The 22153-nt window shown below is 38.1% G+C and overlaps 1 protein-coding gene across 1 annotated transcript in view; it reads right to left on the bottom strand.

Moving 5' to 3' along the window:
- Positions 1–12202, bottom strand: part of TEKT1 (tektin 1) — a 154181-nt gene extending 141979 nt beyond the window's left edge. Inside the window, exon 1 of the mRNA XM_044054243.1 lies at positions 12111–12202. The gene's annotated coding sequence lies outside the window, so the exon portion shown is untranslated. The remainder of the gene's footprint in view (positions 1–12110) is intronic.
- Positions 12203–22153: the final 9951 nt, after the last annotated feature.

Genomic DNA, 22153 nt, shown 5'->3' with positions numbered 1-22153 from the left:
TCAGCAGACATCCAGGGATACTGTCAAAACCCATGGAACTGACATTTTGAATTTTGGAAGGTACTGAAAAGACTTGGTTGAAAGTGATTTTGGGAGAGGAGATGTGAGGGGGGAAATGAGGAGCAAAGGGAAAGGAGGATGGGGTGAATGTAGAAGAGAATTTGTCCACAAAAATATTAGCAATATCCTTGGGATGAGTGAAAAAAGTACCAATAGAACTATGTTCAACACAGAATTGTTGGTTACTTCTAAGATTATTAGTATATCCATAGAAGACCTTATGGTTGTCTTCTGAACTGGTAACAAAGCTAAGCTCCTAGTCATCCTTACATTTCCTAACAGCTGAACTGGAAGACTTTTAAGATGACCATTAGATTTTTCTTTTTGTTATACAGTTTATTGAAGTGGGAGATCCACCATATGGATTTTGTTTTAAATTTGACACTTTTCTTGCTTCAGATGGGTACAAATGTTTCAGTACATCTAGATAAAAGGGATTAATATACATAGGGATGGGCAGCAGCCTCCTGTACAAATTTTGCTGGGCAGCAATACCATTTGTGATTATCATTAAAACAGATAAATAGTAAGGAACTGAAACTGGAGTAGTCGTTTGGGGCCATGGTGCAGGTTTTCAGGAATAAGGTCGTACAAAGGTTGTCAGATTTTAATAGGGAGGGATAACGAGCAGCATCGTCCTTTTGGGAGAAATATAAGTGAGGACAAGAGCTTGAGGATTAACACCTCTGTTGGACAAGGGGGCATTTTTTGTTTTAAGTGCATAATAATGCTCATAAGCCCTGCATTGTTACTCATGAGAAGATCCACATAGAATGCATCATAGGAAAGCCAACCAGAAACATAAACAAAACAACATTTTCTGAAAGAATCCTGTAGCATTATATATTTTCTGATTTGTGACAATATAAAAGTGAGACCAGTTATTGATATATTGACAGTATGAACAAAACACCCAGGGTTACTTGCTATGCCTTTTATTTGCCTTCTGGACTGGCATTCCTGTTTTACTAAAAATCTTAAATTTAAAGTTCTTTATAAACTTTTTTAAATGCCTCATTACCAAACTTACTAACTTACCACAGCCAACCAAAATACATTATTTATTTTGATAATGCTTTTAATATATAGAATAAGAAGAAAGGTCATGGCCAGAACTTTACTTTTGTTAACTGCAGAGGCCTCACGTCAAGTTACATTGCCACCTCCCAAAATGTTGTCCTGTTCGATTCTCAGCTAGAGCATCTTCTGTGTGGAGGCATGCGTGAATGAGCGTGCCTTCGTTGAAGGTTGTGCATCAGGGCTGGTAACTCGGCATGTAAAAATCCACAACCAAACATTAGCATTCCTTGGCTGGGATTTGTAAACACAGCATGCAAAAAATACCTTGATGAACAGCAACATACAAAGTGGAGCTGATTCAGAGCCTTGCAAAGGGGCAATCAAGCTACCCAGGAAAATAGTATGGTTGATATCATATGCTACTGACTGTATGCTATATGCATATTAGTGACATTGTGGAAATGAGAGCAATTGTAAATGAGGATAAAAAAAGTGACAGCATGCTTCAGATATGTACAAAAATAGTGTGACAAACTATGTTGAGCAGCAAATGTGTACACCATCATTTGTCAGTGAACAGAGAGATGGAGTGTTTTAAAGTGCCAAGAGAAGCATTTGCATCAGTTGAGCAGCATTGTTGGGGGAATTCTTGCAGTCACTGTCCATGGCAGTGTAGGTAATTGATGCCCAAGTTGCAGATGGATCCAACAGTGCTGAACAAACCTCCACTTCCACAACAAGAACATAGTGAAATACACTCCCATGGACAAAGACATTAAATGGGAACTTACAGAAATGTGCCATCCTCACATGAAATCCCATGGGATGTGTGGAATACCAGTCTCTGTGCACATTAAGGTATGTGCAACACTGACCATCCTTGCTATGGGAACCTTCTAGCAGCCATCTCATGGCATGGTAGGTGTTTCACAAACATGTACCTAGGGATTACTGTATCACTTATTTGATGTCATGCTGCAGCATGTGGAGGAATATGAGTGGTTCCCACACAGAGGACAGAAACACAACTATGCATGTCTTCTTTTAACCATCCCATATTCTGGGCATTCTAAATGCCACTGACTGCATCCACATTGCCATCAAGGCCCTGCCTGGTCCATGTGGCTGTTGGTATGTCAGTTGGAATGGTTTCCATGACACCATCTGGCCAGTGTACAATTAACAATGTGTCTGTGCACCATCCAGGCAGATCTCATGATTCCCACATCTGGCTCATGTCCAGCTTATAACAGTGATATGTGTATGTGTGTGATTTCCATAGCGACATCTTACTGAAAATGATGGATATGCCCTGCAGCCGAGGCTCAGGAGACTGACCTATAACCCGCAGATCAGGTTGACATGTCATGCAAGTCCTTGCTGTCACAGACCTGAAACATTGTTGAGCATGTGCTTAGATTCCTGAAGACCCATTTCCATTGCTTAGATTCCTCTGGTGGTGCACTGATGCATGCTCGGGAGATGAACAGCAAGATATTTGCTGTCTGCTCTGTGCTGTACAAGCATGGTGGTGTACACTAAAGCTGCAGCATGGGATCACTATTGGAGGGCCAAAGATACTGGATCCTGTAGCACAGGAGGTAAATGTTGAGGAATCATTGGAGGAACTGGTTGCAGGAGAGCACCATTCAAGGCTGAGGTGGGTGCAATAGGCTTTAGCACTGTCAAAAAGGCAGAGTCTGGAAAACAGCTATAGACCAGAATAAAGACAAAAGAGATTAACAATTTATACATGTAATAGTTCACCCAAGCTATACATTACAGTGCATTACTTGGCCACACTGTGCATCAAACACTACCTACCTAACCTGTATACCACAAAAGTGTGGGTAGGGCACAGTTGTCATCATTTGAACAGGTACAGTGGTGCACAATGACACGGAGCAGCATTGGCTACATTAGATGAAGAGGGGACTAGATGTGGAAGATTTAATGTGTTACATGGCTTGGTGACTGGGGAAGCTAGGTACGCTGTATAGCAAGCTGGTGGAGCTGTCTGAGGATGACAGGGCGACAGGTGTTCTGCACAGCTGCTTAGTAGTGGTACAGATGGACACAGTTGCAGTAAATTGAAAATTGTTGTGCAGGCGTGGATCTGAAATGAAGTAGTACACAAAAAAGCTCAAGCCTTCACAAACAGGTGCGGGATTTATTTTTCAAACTGCAAGTAAGCGCTTTTGTTCCAAAAAGCATTTACAGGGAACTTCATCAGACCCTTTTTTGTGTACTTCTTGGTTTTGTGGATTTACAGTTTGGTGGATTTGAAATGGTTGTGGCTCCATAAGAGAATGATGCATGGACTACCTTGGCCATTGGAGCATATCCTCCATGCAAAGGCACTGCCAGTGACACCCATTAGCAGGGATGATGAGGAACTGTGGGACCATGACTGTGTCAGTGTGATGTAGAAGAACACCAAAGAGGCTACTTCATGAAAACAGCCCCACCATTCCACTGCAAATTTTCTACCTGTGGTTGTTTATAATAAGGATGACGTTTTGTTTTCAGTCTACTGGCAAGTGGACTGGTATGTCTAGACATACATTAAGAATAGATTCTAAATCAACCATTGATTCTAATAAGCTATTTAGTATTTTTAAAGCCTCTCATTATAAGAGACAAATAGTTTGTGTTTTACAACATAATTTGTTATTCAATGGTATTGCATCCATTATAAAAAAAAAAAAGAAATGGAATATTTTATTGATGGATCCTTCATTGCATACCATTTTGTGCAAGGTTTTCATTTTACAAAAGGAAGTGTATTGCTGATTATTTAAAAACTACTGTTTTATACATCCAAATGAACACATCTGTAGAGACGTACACTCCAGGGATCCCCTGTGTTGATTGTAGAATTTGCCCTTTATTTTATTAGAAATGTACTAAATTAATCACCTAAAGGTGGATATTAAATGTAAATTTAATTGTACTACTACTGCTGTAATTTATGTTATAGAGTGCCCTTGCTATTTATTTTTTACAGGCAAAACTGCATGAGCTTTTCAACTAGAATTAAAGAACACTTAACATTTGCAAAACTAAAAAATATTAAAGTCCTTTAACAGTGCATTATAATGAATGTTATGAACATTATATGTTCAATTTGAAAATTGAAATTTTAGAACAGGTATATTTTAATGTTGGTAATGATTTATTTATTTAAAGATGATTGCAATATAAGGAAAACATTTTATATTTAAATTTAACACACTATTACCTGACCTTTTTAAACTAATTGTTTTATCTGTTAATTGACGCTGTTATATAAGCATTGCATGTTTGTCTTTTCGGCTTTTCCCGGTTAGGGGTCGCCACAGCGGAACTCCGGTCCGCTAATGATTGGCAGCAAATTTTTATGGTGCCGAGTTGCCAGCCCAACCTTCAGCAAAGGCACGCTCATTCACGCATGTCTTTTGAAGGCCACTCGACCATGGTGAGGACATGCAGACTCCACACAGAAGGCACTCCAGCTGAGAATCGAACAGGAGAACCTCTTGCTGTGAGGCAACAATGCTACGCTACTGCTGTACCACCATGGCTATACTATATAAGCATTGCATGTGGTTGTGTTTTTTTTTTTTTTTTTTTTTTTAACCTTCCTTGGAAGGCTTTTTACCCTAGGAGCTAGAATAAAATGCTTTCATGTATGGAAATTTGTTGTTTTCTTTCATTATTTCTTATAGGTTGTTTTTAACATTGTTAATAAAAATGTAGAAACTAGTGCTTGTTTTAATATAATTTGGTAAGTGTATTCCAGACATAAGCTACTCTCTCAGAAAACCAATTAGCACATCGCTTATTCCTACATAAACTACTGCACAGGTTGTCTGATGATTCTCTATTACTCTTTGATAACCCCAAACATTTTCAGAGATAGCTGTCTCTAAATTCTTATATATATATATATATAAGGTCTCATCTGTATGACACATTGTGCAAGTTCAAGTATTTTAATTTTTCATAATAACTTAAACTTTCACATTCATGGATGGCCTTGGTATATTACGAATATATGAATGTTATATAGATGCTCCCTTATTCTATCTTTCAGCATCCTGTCGGTCTTTACAATATTGAATGACAACATTGCAAGCAATGTGCCAAGTAAATCACATAATGTATGGTACAACTTGCATCAACTCTAAATACATATTTTCGTCCAGTGTCCGGATGTTCAAAGGAACCATGGTTATCTATGTAATAAAGGCAATAATTACATTTAAGTCATGGATGTGTAACATTATTGACATTACTACGTTCGTATATGATCCACTAATATTGCTCTCTCCAAACATATTATGAAATTTGAGGAGCAGCATTTGTTTAGGTTTTTAGTAATTGATATAATCAGACCCAGTGTGCATGAGGGGGGACATAAGGGATGTCAGCTAAGTGATGGGCTAACCAAGACTGTATCTTGGGCAACTTTTTACCTATACTCCTTATGCTGATATTAAAAAAGACCAATCCTGATGTATTATGGGGTAAGTTACATTAGTGGCAATTGTATTATTGTGTAGTGTAGGGTGGATGCTGATTATGTACTGTGGTCTGGAGTTTGGGTGGATATTGAAAAGCCAATTCAGAATTTGACAGAAGAATTGATATGCAAACAGCCATTTGTATTTCAATTTTGGTTGGAAGCTATATTTGTTATGGTTGGTATATAATGTGAGGTGGGGATATTTTCTTTTGTATAGATGTATGCTGGAATGCATAAAAAGGGTAGAGGCTATGGTAAAGGTATTATAGGTGAAATATGAAATTATTGCATGGAACATATATGCGAGTATGTATTTACTGGAGAGACTGCATTGTACGAATATTAAGAGAGCAAGTAGTATCAGAGTCAATTGTGAAAGCAAACATAGAAGATACAGAACTTTTCAATGTCAGTGAGAGTGGTCTGTGATGGTAGACCTCCAACTAAACCGATTTTCTCTCATAATAGTATGGAGTTTTGTCTCAGCGTGAATTATCATGTCAATAATACTGCAGTGGACCTGTTCTGCAGCTCTTTTGTGGTCACAAATAACATTCATATCCATTGTGAAGTCCTGCCATGCAGACATGCTTCCAGAAGGGCTATCAGCCTTGTCTGTACTGGGAATATTCCTACTGTGTGCACAGACTTACCTGCAGTAACACCTCTGTTTCTGCTTGGGAGAACTTTTCCAGCCACTGTCACTGTTTTTGTACCAGTGTAGTATTAGTACACAGGAACATACACCTGTAGTCTGTGCTTGGGCACCAATATTTTACACATCAGTTGTAAAAGTGCATTGACTATACTGCTGCTGTGGCTGCAACAAGATGCATGCTTACTATACTATGTTTAAACATGTCATGTCCCCAAAGCCACCCAGTTGGGGCAGGTTAGAGACAGAACGTGCTGAAACATTCATCTATATGGAAGTGTGTTCCTATTTACATTGCCAAGGCACGTGCCACAGAACCCATTCACAGCCTGACCCATTCAGTAAGTGTGCCTCACCAGATTCCCTTCACATGCTCAAAGTTTCAAAACTTCAAATTGCAAATGGTCGAGACCATAAGATTGAAGGTTTGAAACTTCAAACATTTTGAATGGAAATCACCATACAGCACAGAATGGGATATTTACCACTTTCCTCAGAGTTAGTATATTTATTTAGCAGAAGGTGTGGAGGTGCAGGGGGCATGCCCCCTGTAAAAACATAAAAATGTTTATTTTTTTTATTTTTTTTTGCAATCTTAAAGTTTCAAAATTTAGATCTTATGTTCTCGACCATTTGCAGTTTTATGTTTTGAAACCTCAACCTTGTAAAGTAGATCCACCTCACCCACACACCCCCTTCTCTGTGTGTATCTGCAGAAATCCTGTAGCAGAGGTGAGCTGTCCAGCTCATCCCTCTCTGTGTTGCCACCCAACATTGGCTACCCCAGCAATCTTTGCCAGAGAAAGACAGACAGAGACACATGCACAAGCACATGCATGCATGTGTGTACAGGTACATGCACACGCATGCATGCATATGTGTACAGGTACATGCACACACACACATACACATTCAGCTATGGCACATATAACTGTGGACAATTTGAAGGATCACTAATTCACCTATGGCATACCTTTAGGGCATGGAAGGAAACCAGAGCCCCTAGGGAAAACTCATGCAGACACAGACTAGAATGCAAGCCAGTCACAGAAGAGACCTTAGATGAGAAAAGAAGTAGAGAACCAAGAGCTGTGAGATGGCATCACTAACTGATGTTATTTATACATTTAAAATAACAGATCATGGTGGTGCTGCGGTAGCGTTGTCGCCTCACAGTAAGATGCTGTCCGGTTCGATTCTCAGCTAGAGCGTCTTCTGCGTGGAGATATGCGTGAATGAGCGTACCTTCGTTGAAGGTTGTGTGTCAGGGCTGGTAACTCGGCACGTAAAAATCAACTACCAATCATTAGCGGACTGGAGTTCCGCTGTGGTGACCCCTAACCTGGAAAAGCCGAAAGACACAAACAATTTATCTTGGAATGCTGGCAATTACTGACCTCTCTAAAATATCGCATTTAGTCAGTTATTCAGTTAATTAGTTATTGAAATCAGATGAGTAAACTGGTCTTCAGAGAATTTATGTGTGTGCTGTGCTGTATGAAATACACTTTATAGAGATAATGGAGAAGTTGTTATAACAACTGGGGAAATATCCTTAAGGTGTGACTATAAATAAGAAAGCATTCCATACTTGGGAGTGAAAATGAGATAAATTACAAATTCTATTCTGTCATGTGTTTATATGGCTTTCTCAAACTGTTTCAGTATTTCCTGAGGAATTGTAGTTACGAAATGGGAGTGACCAGCAGTCGCATTGCTTAGTGACAATAGAGTGGAGATGTTAAAAGAAAGCATGCAGAGAAAGAAGCTGCTTTCTGTAGAGATGTGTTTCAGCCAGTACTACACAATTCTACCAGAACTAATTTCTCTAGTACATTAATGGGCAAGTAGGACTCTTCCGTCAGAAACAACCACATACACATCTTTTGAGTGCATCTGCTATGGACTGGTTCAAGTCATGTGATCTCTGTACATGGAAATTGATATAAGACGCAGTTTTTCCAAGAGCAAGTGGAACATTGTTCAAAATGATGCAACTATGTTAGTGAAGGCAAAGTGCAACCACAAAAGGATTGTTTTGCTAGGCAGCTTGTTACTTAGTATATGACTACAATAATCACCCTGTCTTCTTAATATTTAACTCTAAAAAATGCAGTACTTCTACTCATTAAAATGATGTTCATGCTGGCATTTCAGTTCACAGTGAACAAAAATCAAATCTACAATGAAAACACTGCTTTAGTAAGTATGAAGCATGTACTCAAAGCACTGAATCATTTGTACATAATGCTGGAATGCACATACATTTTCTGAGAACATGCTGGTTAAAAACCCAATTAATGTTTGAAACAATGCATGTGACAAGACTAAAAATGTTTCTCTTCCCTGATGAATTTATTTGATGCCAGATATACAGGTTGACACGCAGAGATGCCTTCAGTAGCATCCTATAACACACAAAGCTGTGTTTTTGAAGGGGTAGCATCTAGTCTCTCAGTTACTTTAAGAGCAATTTATTGTATCAAGCAGCCAGCTTTCATGAGATTTATATGTTGAAATTAAAATTACAAAAGTTTCAAGGTTCCTAAACAGTTTTAATAAGTTCAGTTCATTAAAAGTGATTCTGGATGAAACTACATGTTTAATGCAATTTTCAATGAATTTAGAAATGACATGCTCTTTCGGAGAGAAAATTTCCTCAAGATCCAAGTGTGAGCCCAAATACTGGAAATCTTGACACTTTTCAAAAATTAGGTGACAGCTCCTCAAAAAGACAAAAAGACAACCAGCCAAACAAAGAAAAACACCAAATTCCAAAAGAAGCTATTACATCTTTTAAGAATTTTCACAGGGTGGATTTGTCTCCCTGCTCCCTAATATGGAGGGCAGCACCACAACACCCTTGCTACTCACATATATTAACTTCAAGATCACTGTATCTCAGTGATAGGTTAGTACTTTGAGGTACCACAATTCTGGAGTTAATATATATTCCCTTTAATCACATTTTCTTAGTATTCCCAGGACTTGGTTACAGTAGTTGGACTTGTAGTGGACACCCTCCCCATACAAAAGACTACTTTCTGTATTTCTAGACTTTATTTATCTGTTTAGTAATTTATTCATTCATTCATTCATATGTGTTAACCAAGGCTAGTGGTCTAATCAACGACTTATTTCAGCCACAGCTCGAGAGTAACATATGACTTTAAGATTAAACAAATGCTAATATATCAATTCATATTGTAAATGTTGGAAGTATTAAATTACAAAGAGTATAACTGGATACATGCAATTACATTTTAACATAATTGCATCTTAAAGCAGGGGCAATATTCTAACCACTGAGCCTTTGGTTGACAAACCTGCAAATCAGGCAGTTTTTTTATTTTACTTTTATATTCTGTAACTCAGAGCACTGCCTAGTTTAAATGACTTGCTCAGAGATGTACACTAGGCAAATGGAGACTATCGGAATCAAACATCTAGATTAATGGTCGAAAGATATTAGCAGCTCATAGCCTTAATCCACTCTACTAGACTTCCATGCAGTTGAGCATTATCTCACAAATGGTCAACACAAAAATGACTGGCATCATATCTTTAATTAATAAAAGATCATTTTTTCTACCTCTGTTTTTCTCTTGCACAGATGACCATTAGCCTCACCTGGTACCTGTCCTCAATAACTGTGTCTACAAAGCCTGACTTCATCTTCCCTTGGACCTAATTTGATACATGTTCAAGGCTACTAAAGGTCTTCAAGCATCCCAGTGCAGCATTACACTGCTGCTGTGGGAATTTTTTACTGTACAGTCTACCTGTACACAAAGACGTCAAAAATGTTAACCATGGTAATCTACAGACTGCTGAAGCATTCCAAGGTATATTATTAGGAGACTGTGAAAGTGCCTCATTTCACTAGGGCAAGAATGCACCCTCACTTGACAGAACCCACCCCTCCCATCTGGAATGAACAAGGTAACAAATACTCCTCCTTCCCATCCATCTGCCTGGCTCCACCAGGTGCCCATATTGCCAGTGAAACTTGGATCATCAAGGTCTCAGTCAGGGTTAATCCCCTCTATGCCATGAAGTGGGTTAAAATGTAGTGTTTTATAATGTTATTACTCTTGGGCCTTTTGAAAAAATGTCATTTGATTATAGTGATGTCACAGCATTTTATTTCCTGGGGTAGTAACTATTAACTGTTTACAAAATTACAGTGTAAATGCTGCTTTCCCTGTCATCAGTGCAATCAGAAGCAGACTTAAAAAGTAAGTCTTCGTATTTCACTTTTCTTGGGTTTTGTGAGTATTTATTTTCTCTGTATGACCATGCTTTCTCAGTTCTTGGTTGTAAGCTGTGGGAATGCCACCATTCTTATCTTAAAGATCATTCCTCTTACCCTAGTTTCCAATCAGAAAAAAGCACATCACAAGATTTTGGGGAAAATGCAACTATCGTTCTGGTCATATAACGACCTCTTCCTACGCTTCTTCCCTCTCCATAACTAGCTGTGACTCTACTTTTCATTCTGATTCTTTCAGTGTGCCAACTGTGATATCCTCTCTGTATAAAATGCATATACTATGTTTTTATTTCACTCATTCTGTATATAGTGTAATGTATCTATTGCCTTTATACCTTCAAGTCATCTCTGATATTCACATTGTATATAATATATACATATATTACATTGTGTCTTTCATTCTGTATATAATGTCAAGTATCTATTGTTTTACTCTAGGCTGAGACTGAAATAGGTCAGATGTGATCAGTGCTCCTCCCCAGTTAAATTCAAAATAAATAAATATTTTCAATGACTTAGTGCTGGAAAGTATAACAGGTAAGAGGCTAGCAACTGTAAAAATGAAAAACTTTGTTTGCTAAACTACATTCCTGATGGGAAATGTTATATCTTACTGAACATAGACTGCACATTGGGAGCTTTATGATATTTTAAAAAATGTAAGGAACAATAAGTGTTGAAAGATAGTGCCTTGTCACCATGAGTAAATGAATCTTAGAGATACTGAAACTTGAAAAGGAGGCAAATTATCTTAAATTAATTGCCAGAGATTCCTAAACAGGCACAGACTGACAGATTCAATGATCTGACTAAACTGTGCAATATGCTAGAAACAGACATGAAGACCACAACGACCCTTTAGGGATCCTGTATTCAAAATAACAGAAATGTATACGTATGTATTTAGCATGCTGATTTAAAACAGGCAAACATCCTGAAACCCCATGATATAATAATTAAACAGTGAAATGGCAATAAGAACACATCACCTACTCTCACATGGTTAAAAAATGACAGCTAGAAAAACAAATAGGAGTACACAATTTTTATAAACAATTGTTAGAATATAACTGCACTTGCTCTGATCACAAAAAATGTTTACAAGTTAAAGTCAACTACTAAGGATATGAAAAATGTATGCAAAAAACTGCAAATATTGAAAATAGACATGCAGACAGATAAATTACATACTTGAATATAAAAAAAGTATAAAAAAATATAAAAACAGAAACTGCTAAAATGTTACTTAAGTGTTTTTAGCATGCTGTCCTAGTACTGCTCCTTGTATGAAAGGCACACTATCACATACCCAACATATTAATGGACCTCTAAAGCATGTAGCCTATAAGACCTACTGTATTAGTTTCTCTTCCATGACTTGTTACTGGAATATATTTTTAGGGATGATGGTTGATTGTGTACATGCAGATATGTAGTTCTCAAATTATTCTAACACAAGAGCAGATGCTTCCTAGTTTATATACTGTTTTAACAAGCCTTGTTTTAAATAAGTATCAGAAACCTTCATGTGAAATACAAGAAATAAAAAAGTGCAAAAATAATTTATTCCTAAATGAAAATGTATATTTTCTTACCTTACACTAAGTAGTAATGCACTGTGCTATCTGGGGCACTGAAGATGTCTCTTGACTACATGAAAGAAGCATAGGCAGGCAGCACAGCTGTGAAAGGCAGAAACATAAACAAAACAGTCTCTATGGTAACAAGACGTCTCTTCTGGCAACGGGGGTGTGGCCTGTTTCAAGAAAGAAGATCTGAACTAACAAAAGGAACATAGGTGGTTATACAATAGGGTTTATTGCTCATGTAATTGTTTCTGGACTCCTCGGATGTTCTAATAATCACATTTCAACAAAATGGAGAAAAAATAAAAGAATGGTAGCTAACTCATTCATCAAAATGCTAAAATATTTCCAGGAACTTCATTCCTGAAAACTCCAACTGACTATAAACATTGTTGTATATTTAGGTTTTGAGTGATGTTAAGCTCGCAAGAATGATCTAATTTTACTGTATTCAGAGAGTGAGTGATAGTAAGCTCTCAAGAATGATCTAATTTTACTTTATTCTGAGAGAAAAGCATCCATGATATCTGTAACACTCTTAGACATACTGTAGGAGACTAACATTTTACAAAATTATTATATAATACATTATAAAGCAGTTTAGAAATGGAAAAAAAATGTGTCTACATTTTTTTTATGAAACAAGTGATTCTATACTTTCATTATATCATTAGTTTGTCAAACCATGGTAAAGGCTTATGCCACTTAACAGTTTGGCTTTGCTGTCATATGTAAGTGATATTACATTAAGTGCCTTTATTGGTTATTATACCATGACCCCCCCAAAACTTGCACGCTGATTGGCCAGCGTGCCCGTTGTAAATTGAGTTATACTAATGGAAAAAGGTCCGGTCGCCCGGACTTTTTTCCATTAGTATAACTCGGTTTTTTAAAACACTGTCTCGCTATGTTAAATGGGTTTAACATAGCGAGACAGCTTTAAAATAAGCAATGGAGATCTCCGTTGCTTATTTTAAAGCTGTCTCGCTATGTTAAACCCATTTAACATAGCGAACAGTGTTTAAAGCAACGGAGAAAGCAAGATCTCCGTTGCTTTTTTTAGTGTTTCGCTATGTTAAATGAGTTTAACATAGCGAGACAGTTTTAAAATAAGCAAAGGACATCTCCGTTGCTTATTTTAAAACTGTCTCGCTATGTTAAACTCATTTAACATAGCGAACTAAAAGCAACGGAGATCTTGCTTTCTCGTTGCTTTTGCCAACTCTGATGTACTGCGCAGGCGCGGTACATCAGAACTGCCGGATGCCAGACATCTGCGGAAGGGCAGCAAACAGGCATTATACTATGCCATTATTTAAGAAAAGTAATAGTTTCTTTTCTTAAATAATGTCATGGTATAATAGCAATAACCCACGCCTGGGTGTGGGTAATGCTAAATTTACCCACGGTTGGCTTTGTTTGGTCCCTCGGGCAAAACCACGCCAACCGTGGGTAAATTTAGCATTACCCACACCCAGGCGTGGGTTATTGCTATATTGGCATACAGTTTAAGCTACTGCATTAAGACTCTATAGTGAGGGATAGTTCCCTCCAAATTGTATATACCCCCATCTTTCCAAAATGCCCAGTCCAGTTTGCCAATCTTAGTTAACACTGGCATGACATGGTGGACTTGGCAGCAAGAGGTAAGAAAAGATGAAGCAACGTGTGGCTTACCTTCCTTTTTCCTGGTAGGGTTAAAATTACTGGGTTCCCTTAATTCACCACTGACATCTTCAGCTTGAGGGGTTCTGGACCTCCCTCCCCAAAACAAGCTCATGATATGTGCAGGTGCATTGGGAGGAAGGAAGTATATTTATTTGTTTAGTCCACTATAGTGGCATTATACACACAGTAGGGAAAAGCCTCTGAATGATATTGTTTTCCTTATCCGAGTGAGAGCAGCCATGAGAATTTGCACACTATAGACAGTATTAGCCATGCATTGATAAGAGTTTGGAAGGAACAGCAATAGGTACCTTGACATCGAGAAGGCCAAAATTCCTAACATGTCAGGTGTACCTCCCAAAACAGAAATAGTTTAATGTAACAGTCAAACTGAAGCACAAGAGAAATTCAAGGTTATTGTGTTCTTGGCTATACATCCATATGGCCATATTCTGAACTATCATCATTTCATTACATTATCATTTACTTTATTTCTACCATACAGTGACTGAGAATCGTGCATTTTGTCTAAGAAAATTTCATAGGTGAAAAACATACACTGACAGTACATTGCATAGAATGCAGCAATGTAAGTAAATAGGAATGGAATAGAGCCATAAGTAGGTCATATGGCACCTTATGGAGATCCCAAGACTGGCACCTCCTGAAGTCAAAGTAGAAGAGAAAAAAAAAGCTCTTATGACTGTAGCAAGCTGGTTACTAGCTAATAACAGGCAGCTTGGTACAAGTAGTATTTTAAACTCACCTTGTATTAAGTATTTCAGCTGAACCATAAACGCAGTATCATTCATTTAGCAGTGTAGCTACTGAATTCCCACACCATCAGTACCTGACGATTATGCATTATGACAGCTTGCTCCCAGGGCAGCTGCCCTATGGCCTCATCCTAGTTACTCCTCTGGAATACAGGGTTCATACCTTCACTTACACAGCTAATGAACAGTGCTGACAATGGTTTTAATGAGACTGGGTGATGGTGGGTATAAGGGAATTTGTTCTTTTCCTCACTGTTGTGTGATGTCATCATCAGCCCCCTTTTTCTCATTTTCTACATGGGGTTGCGGTATTGTGTTAATTGTCGCTGTTTCTCTCTATTCAGTGCCACAATCCTGCCTTCTTCAACACTCATGTCTGACTGTCACAAATCTCTTTGCTGGACATCCACATTTCCTCTTACTTTCTTCCTGACTGTCCCAAATCATCTTCACCAGATTGTCTTCTGCTTTTCTGCACATGTCTGAACCACTGCAATCTGTTCTCTATGATCTTTTCTACAACTGGAGCTACTTTGGCTTCTGCTCTTATGTCCTAATTTCTTTGTCTGTCCCACAGTGTGCATCCTACCACCCTTCTCAAGCACTTCATTTCCATCACCTCTAGTTTCTTTAACTGCTCTGCCTTAACTGCCCAGGTTTCTGTACCATACAGTAGTACTGGTCGCACCATTGTCTTGTACACCTTACTTTTCAGCTTCTTTGGCATTCTTCTGTCATAGACTACATCTGAGACTCTGTCAGTTGGCTGCAGCCCCTCTGATTCTAGCTTTGACCTGTCCATTCAGACTTACCTTCTCCTCAACCCCCCCCCCCAGATACTCGAGACGCTATTTACCAGTTCCACTATCTTCCCTTCTATCTCAATTCTCAACTTCTAATTTCCCCAGTTTGCTGTCATTACCATTGTCTTATCTGTGCCTAGTTTCTTCCATGTGCCTTCAGTTTTGCATTCCATTCTCCTATCCTTTGCTGAAGTTCTTGCTCAGAGTCTGCCTGTAATGCCACATTGTCTGCATACAGTTATTTTGTTGATCTGTGATGTGTTATTGTGTGATGTCATTGTTGATATAATTATAACACTGGTGGTATGGATATTAATGGGAGCTTGACTCCTGGCACAATCACTTGTTTTTGTGCTTTTCTTAACATGAAATTTTCATTGGAGCACTTTTGTTTAGGTTTTCTTTGCTTTTGTTTGTGTCCAATGTGTGAAATCTGTGATTAACATAACATTGATGATTGTATACAGATCCCAATTACTACAGGAGAGAAATATACAAATAGCAAATAATATTAGTTTTATTTTAAATGCTCACTTATATAAATTATTTTATATAAGAATACAAAAATAAAAATTCGACTCTGTGACTCTGCAGTTCCTTGGCAAACAGTCAGTCATTGATCAGCAATTACATTACTAGTGTAACATTTTGTATTTTCATAAGTCCTAACATGGGCAAGCATTCTTAAAATCATTACTTTTTCCATGCAGAGATTCTTTGCACATAAGAATCTAGTCACCCTAAAGGTAATTCACCTAAGAAAGATGATATATTGAGAAGTTAATATCCAGGAGCACCTTATACTATACAGTGAGACGGCCTTCATTCAGATCTGTTCCATATCCTGATAAACCTTTTACCTTAAGACCCAACCTTATGACATATTTTGTGTCAACCACATTCAAGACTGGTACTGCCCAATAGTTCCTGACATCATCTTCATGATTCTTATACTTCTCTGAGAGTAGCCATACTCCAAAACTGCCCAAAAACAGGGACTCTGCCAGCCCGGTGGTGAGGAAGCAAAGCATCCATCTGTGCCACAGACAATGGGGCTCACTCCACTGGTAGGATCACCAGGGAATATAGGATGATGTGGCTGGCTGTCAGTCCTATCACTGAGGCAGGGCTGGTAAGGGACCATGGGCTGTGATATGACATCCTATGTATGGTGGACAGATGTGTGCACCAGGCATGCTGACATCCTTGCATTTCACTCCTGCTAATTAGTAGGGATTCTGACTGGCGGCTGCAACATGACTGAAAATTTATCTTACAGTCCATTGTTTTTTTATTGGGGCCTTGCTTTCCTAGCTGTTATGATTTGTGCTGCTATGCCAATTTCCCAAGTAGTCAGGTGGCCAGCTTGGTGAAAGGATATGCCAAGGATTGCTGAAAAGGAGCTATATGGGTATCCACGGAGAGCAGAAGAGGATGTGGGAATACGCCAGAGGGTCATCAGTGAATCAACTGGGGAATGGGGGAAATGAAAGACTCTGGACAGCCTAAGGTTCTGCATAGCATTATACTTCATGCTGTTGGACTCTTCAGAAACTACAATTCCCAGCAGCCTGATATCCTAGCCCTTGAAAAGTTCCCACAACCTGAGATTCTTCATAGCTTGATGATCTTATACTCAGTGATTCATACTCTGGGGATATGCATATCCTATAACCACTTCTGCTTTATACTTTATACCCTGAAACTCCAGACTGAAAAACACTCATATGTTCATAAGTTCATAGGTGTGTACTAAGCTAATGGCCCTGGAGCCTTTACAAGCCTAGCCCATAGGATTACCCTGGCATCGTGCCACCTGACCTTTGTTCCCAGTGCCATTGTCTCGTAGAGCCATTGGAGTGAACCTTGGGGTAAATTTTCTAGATTTTTTATGCACTGAAGAAGGCTATTTGTTTTTCAGCTGAAACGGGTTTGCTTTATATTCACTTTGTTTTGTGTGTTTCGGCACAACATTAGTAAAGATTTTTCATATTTGCCACAGTCTGCTGGTCTGCATTTTGGGATTTTGTAAATTTTCTATTTCCCATCCACTCATCAATATTTCTCTTGAAGAGGGTCAGTGAGGTGCTCTGTTTGACATTTATGGGAAGTCTATTCTATTCCATACCATGGGCAGTCTCTGGGTTATGAACCTGTCCCTCCAGCACGTTCTGTCGATTGTGGTAATGAGGTTGAGGTCTCTGGAGCATGTGGTGCAGAGGGATTGGGATTTCTTTAGATGTAGCATTTCTAACAGAGCTGGGTCAGACATGGCTTTGTAAGTCAAGCAGAGATCGCCTCTAAGTAGGCGATATGAGACAGAGAATAGTTGGAGTTTTTTTGAGTCTGTGAGATACGTTTGCAGCCTCTCCAGTTGTTGCAGGTGTCTTAGTGAGGTACATGCCAAATGGGACATTGTACTCTATGATTGGCCTAATGAGGGAAGAGTAGAGGGAGACAATGACCTCTTTCTTCCTGGATACAAAACCCTTAGTAATAAGATATGCCACATCGGACTTTCTGACCACAGTGGTAATGTGGTGGTCAAAAGAGTGGTTGCTGTCAACCTGTGTTCCCAGATCTCCTCCTGTGTTCAGTGGACTACCATCGATGTGGTAATTCATGGGAACTGGGTTTTTCCCAAAGGGGATGACAATTTTTGGCATTGAGCTTAAGGACATATTTCTGACCCCAGTCGTTGGTCTCAGTGAGGCCTTTCTGTAGGATCCTCCTCAGCCTGTGATTCTCAACATTTTGGAAAACCTACACCAAGATACACTGCACACCAACAGACTCCTCATTTTGCAATTCTCCATACTATCACAATCAAACTGTTTGATAATTACTATATTCTGAGACTTCCCAACTCATGGATGGGTTTGTTAGGGGGAGTTCTTATGTTTTGAATATTCTGGAAAGGTTTTGAAGCGGTGGCAGCGGTACTTGAATGGCTAACAGTACTGACTACTTATATTAGCCTTGCTAAGGTTTTTAACACTAAATTGCACATGGAGATAATTAACGAATTAAAAGCTTTAAATGCTGTTCCATATGTAATTCGATGAGTAAAACAGTGGTTAAGTAAAGGGATGCAACAAGTCAGGGTGGGTTACATGTCTGTACCAGCAGAAGTTATCAGTGATATCCAGTATGGCTCTTTACTAGGGCTTCTACTTTTTAGACTGTTTTTCTCAGTTATAAAAGTTGGAAATCAACTATAACTAACCTAATATGCTAATTACTGCAAGGCGAGTGACATAGTTACTTCAATAAAAGATGCCGAAGTTCTTCCACAAATGTCTCCGTAAAATATACTATTGGTGTGTTATTAATGACCACGTGGTAGTTGTCTATCATTTCATAATCTTGAGGGGAATTAAATGTTAGCTTGGTCAGTTGACCTGGAACCTTCAAGGGCAATGATGCGCAGCAGAGTGCGTACTGGCAGTGAGTGTAGCTTGTTGCAAATGTATGTTAGTTAAATTTGTAGCTTTTTGCCAGAAAGATATTGAGTGGGCTTGAGCTCGAATTTGAAGTTTTGGAAGGCTGACATTTGTATAATGGTACTAGGGAGATCATTCCAGGTTTTTAATATGTAAATAAAATACTGGGAATCATCATAACTGCTTTGTAATTTTTGAAGGTTTAGCTGTGAGGCTAAACTTCTGCTGTACAGAAAATTCATGATGATCTGTGTCCTTAGAATGAAAAGATTTAGTTGGACAGTACCACTGTATTACAGAGGTGAGAGATGGGGACCATTCAGGATAGTAAAAGATATGATCAACTTTTTGTTAGCAATAGATCAGGAAGCTGGAGAATTCCAGACAGTTCAATATTTAAGGGCCAAGAAGTGATGTGTTCTCTTGGGCATCACATCTGCACATTTAGCAATTTTGTTATATAATGCTTACCATACAGTCACTGATCTTATGTATATTTGTCTGTTCATTTATTATTCCACCAGTCTATCAGCCTCTAACTGAATTCTGTAACTCATGTATTCCTTTCTCTTGGTTAGATCCCTATTAAATTTTTTGATTTATTTTTTGTCCTTAATTTGTTTTTCAAACACCAGCAGTTCTTTTGACAGCTTATTGAGGCATATAGAAAATTGTGACTGTCCCTCATAAATTTTGGCTTCGCCACTCAGGTCACCAACCTCTTTGATGTTAGTTTCAATGGTTTGTTCATAGATGCCTATTGTTGGGCTTGAATACCATTCATTGGTCAAGGTTTCATCAGTCTTACTTACTATAGGTTGGGTTTTAATTCTCAGACCCCTGGGGGTTATTTCCTTATTCAGGTAGGCTTTAAAAAGCCTCAAATGCCATATGTTTGTTCTCAAACTTTTCATGCTTTTACTAAGTTTGTGAAAAGCAATGTTGCAGCCGTCAACTGGATCTGTTTGTTGTAGAATACCATTCTGGATTGATATACCAAAAACACCAATGTCATTTTTGTCGGCACAAAGCCCCTTAAGTATTGTTTCCAGATCCATGACAATAAGCTGTTAAAATTGTGGATCTAGTCAGATCCCAAAGTGTGTGTGTTACTGTACATAGGAAAAGTCAAAATATTATATGGTGGGTATATTCTACAGGCTGCAAGAGAACTAACCTGATAACCCCCTGAGGTGAATATGTATCCAGTCTAACCGACATATCAGAGAGGCAATCCAGGCCCTTACCAAAAATCATACCAATAAACCTAAATGTAAATAAGTAGTGACCAATAAACTCTGGCCACAAACTGGCACGAATGGGAAAAGTAGAATCCACTTCAGATATTCGTATCAGACAGAATCCTAATGAGGTTGTTGAGTATATACAGGCATAAATACTCAGAATGTTCCTTAAAAGTGCTAATAATTAAACATCATGCAGTGAGAATGTTTGTATGAAAATGTACTATATTGGAGTTTAGCCCCCATGATAACACTCATGGTACAAAACCCCCCAAAAACAGTCTGCTTCTGTCCCTTGCTCACTAAAGGCCTTGTGCCACTCTGCATCGAAAAAGAACTGTTTCATTGTTCTTACATTTAGAATGTTGGGTATAATGTTCCATCAAGACAGTCAGTTTTTTTCTGACTTTGATCCTTCATCAATTCCCAAATATTTATACACTCCCTCTTGCTCAAGTTCTTTTATGTCACGTTTGTGTTCCAAACTGATGTTTTCTTGGTGCTACAGTTTTACTGCTTTAAAGGTTGCTTTTGTACATTTATCAAGACCAAATGACATTCTTATATCATCTGAAAAAGTGTTGACTACTTGCAACTGTGCTTTCAGGTCCTCATCTGGTAAGCTATGCAATTTTAAATCATCGACAAAGAGAAGATGTGAGGTCTTTATACTTTGTTGTTTTCTAGGAGCCAAATTATAGCCATGGCCTAATCTATTAAGTAGACAGCTTAATGGGTTAAGGCCAAGACAATAGCAGCAGTGACAGGGAGTCACCCTGGAATATCCCTATTTGGATTTTTATCCCTCAAAAAATAATTTGTCCTTTATCATGGCTAAATTGCAAACTGGTTTGCCACTGTTTCATGGTTGCTGTAATGTAGTTAATCCATGTAGAGTGTATCTTGTACATTTTTAAGAACTCTTTCAGCCATGAATGTGGAATACTATCAAATGCTTTTTTGTAATCAGTCCATGCCATACTTAGATTCTTCTCCTTTTTACAGTTCTCCAGTATGCCTTTATTTAGCAACAGGTGAGCCTTTGTTCCATATGACTTTCTTTTATTACCCTTTCATTCAATTGCTATAACTGAATTTTTTCTAAATGACTATAAATTCTGTTGGCAACAATTCCGGTATATAGTTTATACATAATTGGAAGGCAAGTTATTGGCCTATAATTTTTAGGATAACTTGTAGATTCACTCTTAAGTAGGAGCATTGTTTTTCCTTTTGTTAACTAGGTTGGTGTCTGTTTGGGGTGCATATGTAAATAGTTCTTACTTGTGGCTAAATCTTCATGCAAAAATGTTAATCCTTTTAGTCAGAAGTTAGGTACTGCATCTGGGCCTGGAGTTTTCCAATTGGAGACTTTTCTTAACTTTATCTCAATCTCTCTGGTCGTTACCTCATGACATTTCATATCCTGTACCTTTGAACGTCTTATTCTTTCTTTTATTTTTACTCCCCATTTAGCAGCTTTGTTATGTTCCACAGGATCTTCATAGATATTTCTCCAAAATGCATCTATTTCTTATTTTTTGGGTGGCCTTTCAATTCCTTTTGCCTTGTTTTCCAATTCTCTATATAACTTTTTGGGGTCATCAATAAATTGCTTATTTTGTACTTTTCCTTTTATATTTAGCTATGTATCTTCTAAGTTTTTCTGCCTGTGCTGAGATTTTTTGTTTATTATTTGCAATATGTAAGACGGGTCCTGATCCATTATAATACTGCTCATTACTTTATCATGTCTATCTTTCTAAGTATCTTTGTTGATCTGTTCCATCTTTTAACAGTGACACTTTATCTACATTTCAATACTTCCATGATTGTATTTGATTTCTTCCCTTCCTTTCCCTTACTACCCTGTGTTGTTTTGCGGTAGAATTTTATCTGTTGTTAATTTAGCTGCACGGTAATGTATCCTGTTTACTTCTGTTATATCGCATAGATCTCTATCGACAGTCCTGTTCATTTGTTTTATCAAACTTCTGACTTGTTAGGTTTTATTGACCTTTTGCGATCTATTTCTTTCATTGATCTTAATATGTCTATCTTTCTCTATTAAATCAAGCAGCTCTTCTCTTAGCTTATTTGCTTCTAAACTAAGGGCAC

This window comes from Protopterus annectens, chromosome 13.part0, assembly GCF_019279795.1.
Source record: "Protopterus annectens isolate FY-2018-M chromosome 13.part0, PAN1.0, whole genome shotgun sequence".
In the NCBI taxonomy this organism is placed as follows: Eukaryota; Metazoa; Chordata; order Ceratodontiformes; family Protopteridae; genus Protopterus; species Protopterus annectens.
Note: the sequence above shows the minus strand (reverse complement) of the source record. Positions and strands in the feature narration are given on the sequence as shown.